Source organism: Fukomys damarensis, unplaced genomic scaffold, assembly GCF_012274545.1.
Source record: "Fukomys damarensis isolate Sample0158 unplaced genomic scaffold, DMR_v1.0_HiC HiC_scaffold_1, whole genome shotgun sequence".
NCBI lineage: Eukaryota > Metazoa > Chordata > Mammalia > Rodentia > Bathyergidae > Fukomys > Fukomys damarensis.
This window is the reverse complement of record NW_022900913.1, coordinates 30157487-30168764: the sequence shown is the minus strand read 5'-3', so window position 1 is coordinate 30168764 and position 11278 is coordinate 30157487. Positions and strand designations below refer to the sequence as shown.

Below are 11278 nucleotides of genomic sequence, written 5' to 3'. Positions count from 1 at the left end.
CAAAAAAAAAAAAAAATTAAAGTAAATGTGCTTGTTCTTTTTAAAAATAATAATAATAAATAATTAATAAATAATAAAATAATAATAAGAGTCTCTGAAAAATGTGGTAATATACTAAACTATTCAATATACCTAGGTCAAAACTAACACTACATTTTCAGGGTCCTAGTTCAGTTTTTTTTCTACCCACAAAAACACACTGATGTGTGACAAGATTCATAACCTTGGTTGCATTCATCTAGAAATTGTCAAAATTATCAAGAAATGCATTAAGTGACTGCTCCTTAGAGTCATAGGACTGAACATGCCAAGTCAAGGTGGGGTTAGTGAGGCACGCTGGCCTCCAGGGAAGAAGTTAAAGGCTGCTGAAAAAAATGCAGTTACCAAAGTAAATAGGAGTTGAATGTAAAACTCCATGATGAACAAAGTAGCAAACTTTTCAATAAAAGCAAGATCAGTATTACTGATTTCCCCCTTCGCCTGAGATTGCTTTATCTACTTATCTATCCTATCTTCAGGGGGAATTTATAGGTGTTATTTTAAAATAAACTAAGAGCACAGATTAAGCTACTAATTGCCTGCTCAGATATTCAAAGTTTGACTCTCCTTCCTGGTATGGGAGTAATCTCCAGCAGAGTAGAGAAGCATCTCTCTGGGAGCATTCCTGAGTCCACAATTTGGATTAGATCAGAATCTCCATGTCCAAACCTGTCTGGACTTTGCAGAAATATTAACCCTGGCTGAATCTCTAAAATAACAGAGGAAAGGGGGCCAAATTAAATACAAGAAGACATAAAATCAAATTTTAACAAATATCTGGGTGGTGTCTGTCCAGCCCCTCTAAACAGATGCTGGGTAAGTCACCATGAGGGTAGTCATAATCAGCATCCATTTGACACTGTATGCCAGAGGCTGTGTTAGTACTTCTTGTCATCATCCTGTTGGAACTTACATGGGAGGAATTAACGATGGCAGAGCCACACAGCGCAAGCCCAGCTTTAATTTACATCTTTCTGCTACACCATGCTTCCTTTCAAAAGAGAGGACCCATTCACCCCAGAAATCACCAAGTTTGAACCCCCTGAGGCATCAGGACTGGGCTTCCCCAGAGTGTCAATGGCATCGTTAGAACAATGATTTGGGGAATTCTCTTTGGTAAGTGGAGACAGGAAGGACAGAAGGCCCTGAATTTCAGGCATGGAGTCTCTGTGCAATGATTCACAGCCACTGGATTCTCCCTGCCATCCTCCGAAGTATAGTCCCAGTACTGTATGTTCATTCTGTAGCCCTTGAACTTGTGATGTGAGAACTTCTTCAGTAGGTGCCCTGATACAAATAGAAAAATGGAGACCCAGCTTAGTAAGGTAATTTTTTTTTTGTAAAACTTAGACTAGAACCTGATTTATCCAACCCCACCTAAGAGTCAGTCCGCTGCATTTTATAGCCATGCAGATTCAGTACTGCCCTCTACATAAGCAAAAAGCTGTAATTCATCAGTAAGGCTGAGAGACTCTTCTTAAAAGACTTATTCCAGAGAGCAGTGGTTAAAAAAAAAAAATAGGCATTTTACTGGCCCAATCTGGTTTTCAGATCCAACCCCCCTTGGTTTTTCAGATGTTTGAAATATTTGAACTATTTGATATAATTTACAAATCAGAATTTTCACATATAAATCAAGACTTCTGGCTTCTCTTGAAAAATTCCAAAAGCGGAACATACTGGAACCATTTTCACACATGGCAACACTGGCAACTACAGCTCACTCTGGCCCACAAGAGCCAGTGATAAAATGTTCAGTAATGGTGTGAGCAGTTTGTTTAGCATTTGAGAAATTGGCCACAGTGGATTTATTTACACTACTTGTGCTGGCAAACACTACAAGTCAGGGTCTTTATTTCTCTCGCTTTTCTGCTCCTTTCCCTTCTCTTCTCTTTGATTCTCTTTCTCAGCTTCTCTGCCTATCTTCGCCATCTTCTTTCCTTCCTTCTCCCCTTTCCCTTTCTTTCCTTCCTTCCTTCCTTTCCTCTTTCAACTGCTTACTTGTTTTTCTCTTTCGAGCGCCAGTTTACTAGCATAACTCCAGCTGGAACTGAGAATCTACTGTATTCAGAGACGCACAATCCCTGGGACCATCTTCACTGATTTACATTACCTGCTTGGCTAGGGAAGGAGCTGGTGTTGACATCTCCTACAATGGACTATCATAAATGGTGGTTTCCCTTAAGCAAACTCGCACATTGTTGTTGAGCGAGGGCAAGAGTCGGTTCTCATAATCTCCGGATTTTTAAGCTCATTCAAAACATGTGTTAAGTCTAACACAGTTGTGCAAAACTGAAAAGCTCAGCTCAAGGAATTATTACAGTCAACGTGATTTATCAATATCCAGTTCAAGAAATAAATATTGACTGTGGATTCAGAAGCCTCCTTAATAAACTCTTCCAATCACTATGCCCTTTCTCTTCCCCAAAGTAACCACTCTCCTGACTTAGCTTTGCTTGCTTTTGTGATTTATCTGAACGGAAGGTAGATTATGCATTCTTTAACTTCTAGCTCTTTGATCTAACATTATTTGTGAAATGAACACACATTTTGAACAGCTGAATTCTACATTTATTTCTATATATATTCCACAATTTATTTACTCATTCTACCACTGGGTTGTTTCTAAATTGAGCTGTCTTAGCTTGAGTTCCCCCCAAAAGGAAATCCTGAAACAAAGGTTTGCCTGCTAACAGTTTAAGAATGACTTCCTAGGCAGCAGAATAATAGAACAGAGAGTGAAATGGCAAGAGAAGAGACGCCAAACTATGGAAGTGTTATTAAACACCTCTCCAACTACCCTTCTAGGATGGTCAAAGTTGCTTCAATATTTTATGTTGTTTTTTTTTTTTAAATGACACTTTAAAAAACAATCACCAAATGTGTGCAACCAAATTAAAAACAAATAATTTCCTGTAAAAAATCACTTTCTAATGGCAAAAGATTGTTGCCAGATTGTGTCTCTGCAGCTATTGGGTTCACTTAGCTCCATGTTGTACATCTGGTCATTTGATTGCTGGCCACAGCTATGCTCACGTATTCTGGACTGTGGGGTGAGATCAACACCTTCACACTTGACCCAAGCCACAGTCCAAAGTAAACAAAGAGAAAGGAAAAAGACAATGAGAAGCCATCATAATTGATTACAAGTCATTTATCAGGACAGCATTCCAAGTCTTGGACTAATTTAAGACTCCTTGTTGTGCTACAAATTCTCTTCCTCTATGGGATGTTATAATTCCTGCTGTAGCAGTATCCAGGGACCTGCTTTCCTCCACACAGAGTCTCAAAGTCTAGACTATCTGTAATATATGATCTATGCTTGAGAGACAGCAAGAAAAGGGACACCACTTTTCAAGGTCTATGCCCAAGTCCCTTTCTCCTTTGTTCCCACACAAGATGAATCCCAACTGACTCTTCTGTAATGTTATGTAATAGTCCAATATTCTCATTCTGAAGTGCTCCTTGGCTCCCACCACCCACGATAAAATTTGCTTACTGTTTATCTTAGTGGCCTGACCTACAGAGAAAAGCTTCCTAGCAGTGAACCTAGGAAAACCACCCTCAAATAATTTTGGCTTCCAAACATCCAATCTGAGGCCAGGGCAATGGGACTGGATGAATCGCAAGTAAAACAGTTTCTACTCAAGTATCCCCCAAAGCTCCCACTTCCCTTTCATTTTGTAGCTGGCAGTGCTCAGGTCACTCCTTGGCTACAAGGAGCATAAACTCTGATTTTGCCTCTACCCTGCATGCCATTCAGGCCATCTGGCAGTGGATACAGGCTGTTCCTTCGTTTGCTGTTGGTCTACCCACCTATGCTGGATCATTGGTACAATTTCCACAATGCAGCATCCTGGGAAGAATCCTCCTGCCTACTAAAATGCTCTTTCTTTACTCTGAGAACAAGAAGGCGAAACTGACCCCAACATGTGCACTGATAAGCATCCAGAAGATGTTTTCAGATATCTCAACTTTCATCTCAAGGAAGAATGTCCAAGTGCAATATTTTTCTTTCACATTTCTCTCTCCCTTGGGGCAAAAGTGGCTTGCTAATGAGTACCATGAGTACTTCTATATTTCATAGGCTCTGAACGTGTCAATTTATACATTGTTGAATTCTGAACACACCAGCTCCTTCTACTTGAGTGTGGTGGGGAACCAGTTTCAGAGCTTCGTCTTAAAATTTGCATGAACAGCCAGCGTTTATTGCTGGGCTCACTAAGTAGACTTGTTAAGTGCTTTGTATATATGTCTCATTTAATTCTTTCAACTTTTTCAGCAGCTACTGATCCTAATGCTCAATTATGCCCTTGAATTTGTGATTAGGACATGGTCAAGCTGGAATCTGAGCCCAGATATTTGGTTTCCAGTGGCCACACTCAGGAGCTTTATGATATCAGGATTTCTTGCTTAGTCACCCAGCTACCTGCCTTCTTTGTGGTCCCCCCTCCTAGTCTATCTTGAAACTGTCTGAGAAATTTGGTTTGAACCCAACCTAATCTTTTATGATCTCCCAAGGCCTCCAGAGACTCTGAGATAAGAACCTTTGGAGAGTTTTGACCCACTGAGTGGTCTGAAGCACAATCTACACAGTAGATCCAGACTTACCAGCTTCCAGCTCCACCTCCATTGCTTAGCAGATGTGGAAATTCAGTGTGGTAGTTAAACTTTTAAGGCTTGGTTTTTAATCTCAATCACAGTATCATATTGATGCCTATCTAATAGAGTTTATAAAATATGACTAAACAAGCTGATCAAGGGGCTGGGGATTTAGATCAGTGGTTCCCCTGCCTGCCTCGCAAGCTCAAGGTCCCGAGTTCAACACCTGGCACCAGAAAACAAAAGCTGATCAATATAAAACAGGATGCAACGAGGATAATTCAGTAAGGGTGCAGTGAACATTAGTTTTACTGGTTCTAAAACTGCCGTTTACTGTTTAGAAATTGCACATGGATTCCCTTTTGAGTTTGTCTACTCCCTTATCTCCATTTCATTCCCCTTGGAGGCCTCCATTCTCACAAGAATGTACTGTAGCAATGCCTGTGCTAGCCTCCTTCTAGCCCTTATTTCCACTAACTCACCCTCATACCGGGTCTCCTTCCCCTCTTATCTTATGTTTATTATCCCTCTTCAGAGGCTTGGAAGGGAGCTGATAGAACTAGATGTCATATGTAGAGCAGGCCCGGCACCATTCCCAAGGCCGCAAAAGCTCATCTGTCCAGAGCTAAAAACACATCCTGGTCACAGATTCTGCAGTCAGCCTGTTTGTGGTTCATCTACAGTGTGATTTGGGCCAGCAAGACTGCCTGGAAAAAGAATTTTCTTTCACATATGGAGAGTACTAATGCCCACAAAATGCACAGAGAATGCTATCAAAAGAGCATCAGTTCGATACGCATAAAGCACTGGCTTCTTATTCCCGAGGTGCTGTTCTGTTCCAGTCAATTTCACTTTTTTTTCTTATCCCTTTGAAGTGCATAGACTTGAGGTTAAACCTCACATTAATGCAGCAGCTGTTAGTCAGGAAGCACATCAGAATTACCTATCTAAAAGACTTCTCAAAATGGTTTTCTGTGCAGAGTGTGGTGGTGCATGCCTGTAATTCCAACACTCGGAGGCTGAGGCAGGAGGATCTCTGTGAGTGCAAGACAAGCCTGGGCTACATGAGTTCCAAGTCGGTCTCAACTACATAGTGAGACCCTGTCTCAAAAAGACCAAAATAAAATAAAATATAATAAATACTTTCACTAAAAAAAAAATGAGATGGTTTTCTGTCCCAAATGTGAAGCATATTTAAATTGTAGAACTGAGCACGTGGGTTTGGGTTCTGACACTGTCCCCTTTCTTTACTCCTCCTCGTGAGGAAGCATGGTCCTGCCTGTTGCCTTTTCACATAGAAAGCACCCATCAAAATGAGTACTTCTGAATATGGAAGTTTAGAAAAATTCAAATAGTCACCCTTCTGACAAAAGTCAACCTATCTGCTGCTTATTACTCTGCCCTTTCACAACAGCCCTTTCTTTTCAGTTAACACAAAAGGCCTCGATTTACTCTCTTTCCCCAGTAGTCATCTTGACTTCCCCAACATCTGTCCCTCCAATTCCATATTTCAGATGTGGCATATGAGCCATGGAAATAACTTAAGTAATTACAGAAAATCAAAGGATGGAGCCCATTTTGAATCTAGGTCTCCCATATCTTAGCAATTTGCCCAATAACACTGTCACTGTCTTTTTCTGCAGAGGTTACTCTTTTATGCACATAAATGAAGATTAGAGTATCTCTGCCCTGCTCCCTGCAGCATTAGAGCTCTGCAGTGAAGCAGCTGCTATCCATTTCCCTGCAACATTTGCTGTAAATTTGCTTTTAAAAGACATTCTCCTACAGTCCTGTCAATGGCCCTTGAATTAAAAATGAGAAAAATATGGAAACATGCATTAAACTATTCAGAAACAAATGGCTTCTTTATTACATAAAAGCTCTCATGTGTCTCAAAGGTACTGAGAATAGAATAATTTATCGGAAATGAGATTATTATTGCTGGGAAAGGGTCTATTTTAATGCCAGTTTTCTTGGGGATTAAACCAAACCTTAACAGTCCACTGGGGGTGTTCAGAAATGTGTAAGTGAAATATTTAAAAGCTTTAAGTGGAGAATTCATGCCGATGCAGCAGTCTTGGGAAAGACAGAGCAAGTTCTGCTTGTTGTCGGCTTTAGAGGGTCAGCTACAGGGTCCGGGGGGCGGGAGAAAATAAAAATAATGACTTTTCTGTAAACAAGTTCAAGATCTGCTGTGCTTTGGGGTTTGAATGCAATGTCAGGACCTCAGACAGCTGAAATCTGGGGTTCCAGCTGCAGGGCGGTGTCCACTATCAGGGTTGTATTCTGCAAAACAAATATTGTCTTGAGAAAATTGTATTCTGTTGTCCTTTGGGGCACATATTTTGCAAGGAGATAAACGGAGACCTCAAAGGAAAACTGCAGCTTTGGAGTTAAAACAGTGAATTCTATTTTCTGACATAGCCAGAAAATAGGGTGTTCTGATTAATTATGTACTAAAGCTATCTAGCCAATTTCCAGAGACTTAGAACACGATCCAGTGTGTTTTCACGAACATGATATTGAATAATATTTTATCTTTCTTTTTTGAGTCAGGGCCATCTTTGTAAGTATTAATTATTTCTGTACAATACCAGGGCAGTCAGTGATTAGAATGTGATTTGTATCAGCTTTTATAGGGCTGGATTTCAATAGTCTTGAGGGGGACAAAAACTTGTACAGTACTATATGGGGTCTAATGACCTATGCAGAGTAAGAGAAATTCATTTTTCTACCAGGGGACTTTCACAGAAGAATTTGTGCTAGCGATATTTTTCATATTCCCTATAGTTACAAAGGCTTTATTGCATGATCCAGCATAAGATAACGGATGAAAAGAATCCATTAATAGCTCTCTTTCCCTTCTCATTCTCAATTCCTTACAAATACCCTTTATCTGTGTCCTTTTGCAATTTCATTTCTAGTCAGTACCCGGCTACTCTGTTGAAAGATCTATGGATGGAGTTGGATGCCGACATTTTCATCGTTTTCTATTGGTGGTAGGGAGGCTGGGAGGTTTAGGACGGCACAGGAGCACAGACCAGAAAACAGCTGGCAGGGAGGAAGTTGGCTTAAGGACAAGCCCCTCAGGACTGATTTCTTGGCAGTCTTTCACTCGTCTATCCCTGGCTGTCTGCACTAGAATTATAATAACAACCAACATTTATTAAGTACCTCGTCTGTGCCAGAATCTGTGCATTATCCCTAATCCTTATACAACCTGTGAAGTAGACATTATGACCATCTCAGTTTTAAAGGTGAGGGTTGTAGCTCAGTTAGGTCATGTATATTCCCATATCCAGCCATCAGCAAAGTGACTGATCCCAGTTATGGCTCATTTCAGAGTTTGAGTTCAGACCTGTCACTACCACACTCCCATATTAGCTATAGTTTCTTTATTTATCTTTATCTTTTTGGTGTCTTTGTAAAAATTGTGAAGACTTCAGGAAATGCATTTCATGTCTTCTTTATTCATTATAAACTCTTAAAGAGCAAAATGGTAGTTCCTGGACTGATAGTCACAGGACTCAAATTCCTACTTCTGTTGAGTAACCAACTCATTATTTCATTCTGACACGGGACAATTGAGCCTCACTTTTTCCATCTGTAAAATGAGGAAGTTGGACTCTGACTTCTGAGGTATCTGCGGATGTTTTGGCCTCTGATGAGTGGTTCCCTTGCATCTTGGAGGGGCTATGGGACATGACTCACCTAGGCTGCCCCCATCTGGGATCTAAGGGAAATGCGGACAGCACCTATGATTGTAGTGACTGGATTTCAAAGGCCCAAATCAGAGACCCCCTATCTGAATCATTGGGCAACAACGTGTTCTTAACAGTAATATCAAACCTGCTCCAGATATTTAATGAGATGGAAAATATGGTTGCTATCAAATTCTACTTCCTTGTTCTACTCCCTGTGACTTGGTATGTTTTGGACTTGCTCCCCAGATTGTTCATGTGCTAAAATATGGGACCCCCATGTGTGATGATCTGAGATGATGGAGCCTTTAAGAGATGCCTGGATCATGAGCGTACTCTCTTTGGAAGGGATTAATTTCATTCTCACAGGATTACGTTAGTTCTCAAGAGAGTGGATTGTTATGTTGTTAGTTTGTTTTCTGGTACCCGGAATCAAACTCGGGACCTTGCACTTGCAAGGCAGGTAGTGGCACCACTGAGCTAAATCCCCAGCCCTAGAGAGGGTTGTTATGAGAGAGCAAGTCTGATATCTCCCTGGTCTCTTGCTTCTCTTGCATGTGAATTCTTCTGCACACACTGCTTATCCTTCCACGTGTTCCTCTTCCTCTTACACACGCCCCTGCCCCTCACCGTGTTGTCACACTGCCATATGCCTCTCACAGAGGCCACCAGATGCGCCTTCCTGATCTTGGGTTTCTAACTTCCAATTGTGAGCTAATAAACTTTCCTTTATAAATTACCCAGCCTCAGGTATTTTGTTACAACAACACAAATAGAACTCAAACACAGGGACAGGCACATGAAGACTTTATTTATACTACCCTCTCACTCCTTTGACATTCAATCCTGTAACTTCTGCCTTGCTCCAAGCTCTAGCAAGTGAAACAAATTTGAGAATACTATTTCTGTTTTATTATAAAAATATTCTGAGGATTCTGGATTGTATAAGTGATTTGCAGAGTATTCACATGCATTTGCACATTGCCTCTTACTAAATGATACCTAATTCTCTTTGCAAAATAAAAGATCACATCAAATCAGTGTGCTAGATGGAACGACTGCATTTCCATTCAGTGAAAAATTAGCCACCAAATACAAGCTTTTTTTTAAACTCTTCCGGCTGGAAAGAAAAATACAAAACAAAAAACAAAAAACAAAAAACAACATAATTAAGCAAATTTCCCATGGCGAGAGGCCTGGGCTTTCCTTACCTTTAATGCAGATAGAGCACTGTGGAGAGGAATATTGCCAAATGGTAGTGACTTTTAAAATCTTCTGAGTGTTTAATAATTTATGTTTATTTCCCTTCTATTCCTCCCCACTCCCACAACTTCTTTTCCCACTCAAACCATATCTTCAGTACCCTCCCAGGAACTGAGATATCTTCAGCTGCTTACATAACCAGAGATAAAGTCCAATTTAAGAAGAAATGTGGGCAAAAAAAAAAAAAAAGAAAAGAAAAAAGAAAGAAAGATCATGTTAAGAAACGTAAAAATATTGCTTGCCTTGAGGTTATGTACTAAAGTTTATTCTCAGAGGCCTCAAACAGTGCCTGTTAAAAGGTTTTTGGTAGACTCATTAAATCACGGTTGAGATGGTTGACTTATGTTTGCAAAGATGGATTAAGTGAAAGCAAATGGAAAATAGTACCAGCTTCCTCTCTGATAGGAATCTGCTGTGCATGTACATTAAAGACAAAACTCTAGTACAAATCTGATTGGCTTTTTGTTCTTTTGCACTGACCACTCTGCTTTGGTTTATCTGTTTTTCAGACTTGACCCTAATACAATTTGAGATGTCCTAGATGGATAGTTTTGCATATTTTCAAATGGTGGGACTTGTGTCCAGAATAGATATCTCCCAGTCCTCTGCCTCTGCCCCTCTTTGCCCCTCCCTTACTCTGACTTGAGCTGGTCTAATCGAGAATAGCCAGCAATTCTATAAATCATTAAGAGAGACTTAGACTGACGAGAGCCATGGTTTGAGCTGGCCTCAGCTTTGTATTACTTATCATGAAATAGCAGTCAGGGGGAGGTATAATAGAGGGAGACTCCCAAGAAGACAGATTTGGGGGACTTCTTAGGTGAATGGCAAGGTAAAGGCGCTGGGCAGGCATGGGCAATGGCTGTTGCTATAGTAGTCAAAGTCACTGGTCAGCGTGTAAGAGAATTACCTGAGTGCCTTATGAAAAATGTAGATTCCTTGGCCTGGGCTCAGACATTCTGAATTGGTCCAATGGGTTAGGTCTCAGATAATTTTTTTTTTTTTGAGACAAGGTCTCCCTTCATAGTTCAAGCTGGCCCTGAACTTGCTATGTAGCCCAGGCTGACATCAAACTCACAGTGATTCTCCTGCCTCAACCTCCCAAGTGCTGGGATTACAGGTGTGCACCACAGGTCTCAGATAATTTTAATATAGCGAAGGGCAATGGACCACCTGCCAAGGAGGAAGTGTCCAGGGTGAAGAAAAAGGAAAGAGTAAGGAACTGAAAGGACAGCAAAAACAAAAATAAAATATATTGGAATTAAATATAGGTTTCAATCTCAGCAACATTTCTGCTTAATCTTTGTGAGCATTCTTTCTGCATGTATAAAATAAGGGGAGACTACAATGAAATGATAATGAATTCAGCATGGGGTTTAAAACTCATAATAACACTAAAATAAGGGTATATAATTTTCCTTATTTTACATGGGTGGAAACTCAGGAACAGACTGAGCCTTACCTAAAAGTCCACACTGCTAATAAGTGTGGGAGCTCTGGTTTGCACTCTGGAAAAACTGAGTGGGCAAATTCGGATAGAAAATGTTCAAGAACTATTTTGCTTTTGCCCAACACCGAGTTGCCTAGGGTCTGTGTCCTTCAGTGTGTTGTTGGGCTGTGACCACTTCGGGCTATGTCCACTTCCTCCTCTGGTAGCTAGTGCTTTACTGTAA

The 11278-nt window shown here is 40.5% G+C and overlaps 1 protein-coding gene across 1 annotated transcript in view; it reads right to left on the bottom strand.

Moving 5' to 3' along the window:
* Osmr (oncostatin M receptor) overlaps positions 1-9582 on the bottom strand; it is a 206656-nt gene extending 197074 nt beyond the window's left edge. Inside the window, exon 1 of the mRNA XM_010607746.2 lies at positions 9554-9582. The gene's annotated coding sequence lies outside the window, so the exon portion shown is untranslated. The remainder of the gene's footprint in view (positions 1-9553) is intronic.
* Positions 9583-11278: the final 1696 nt, after the last annotated feature.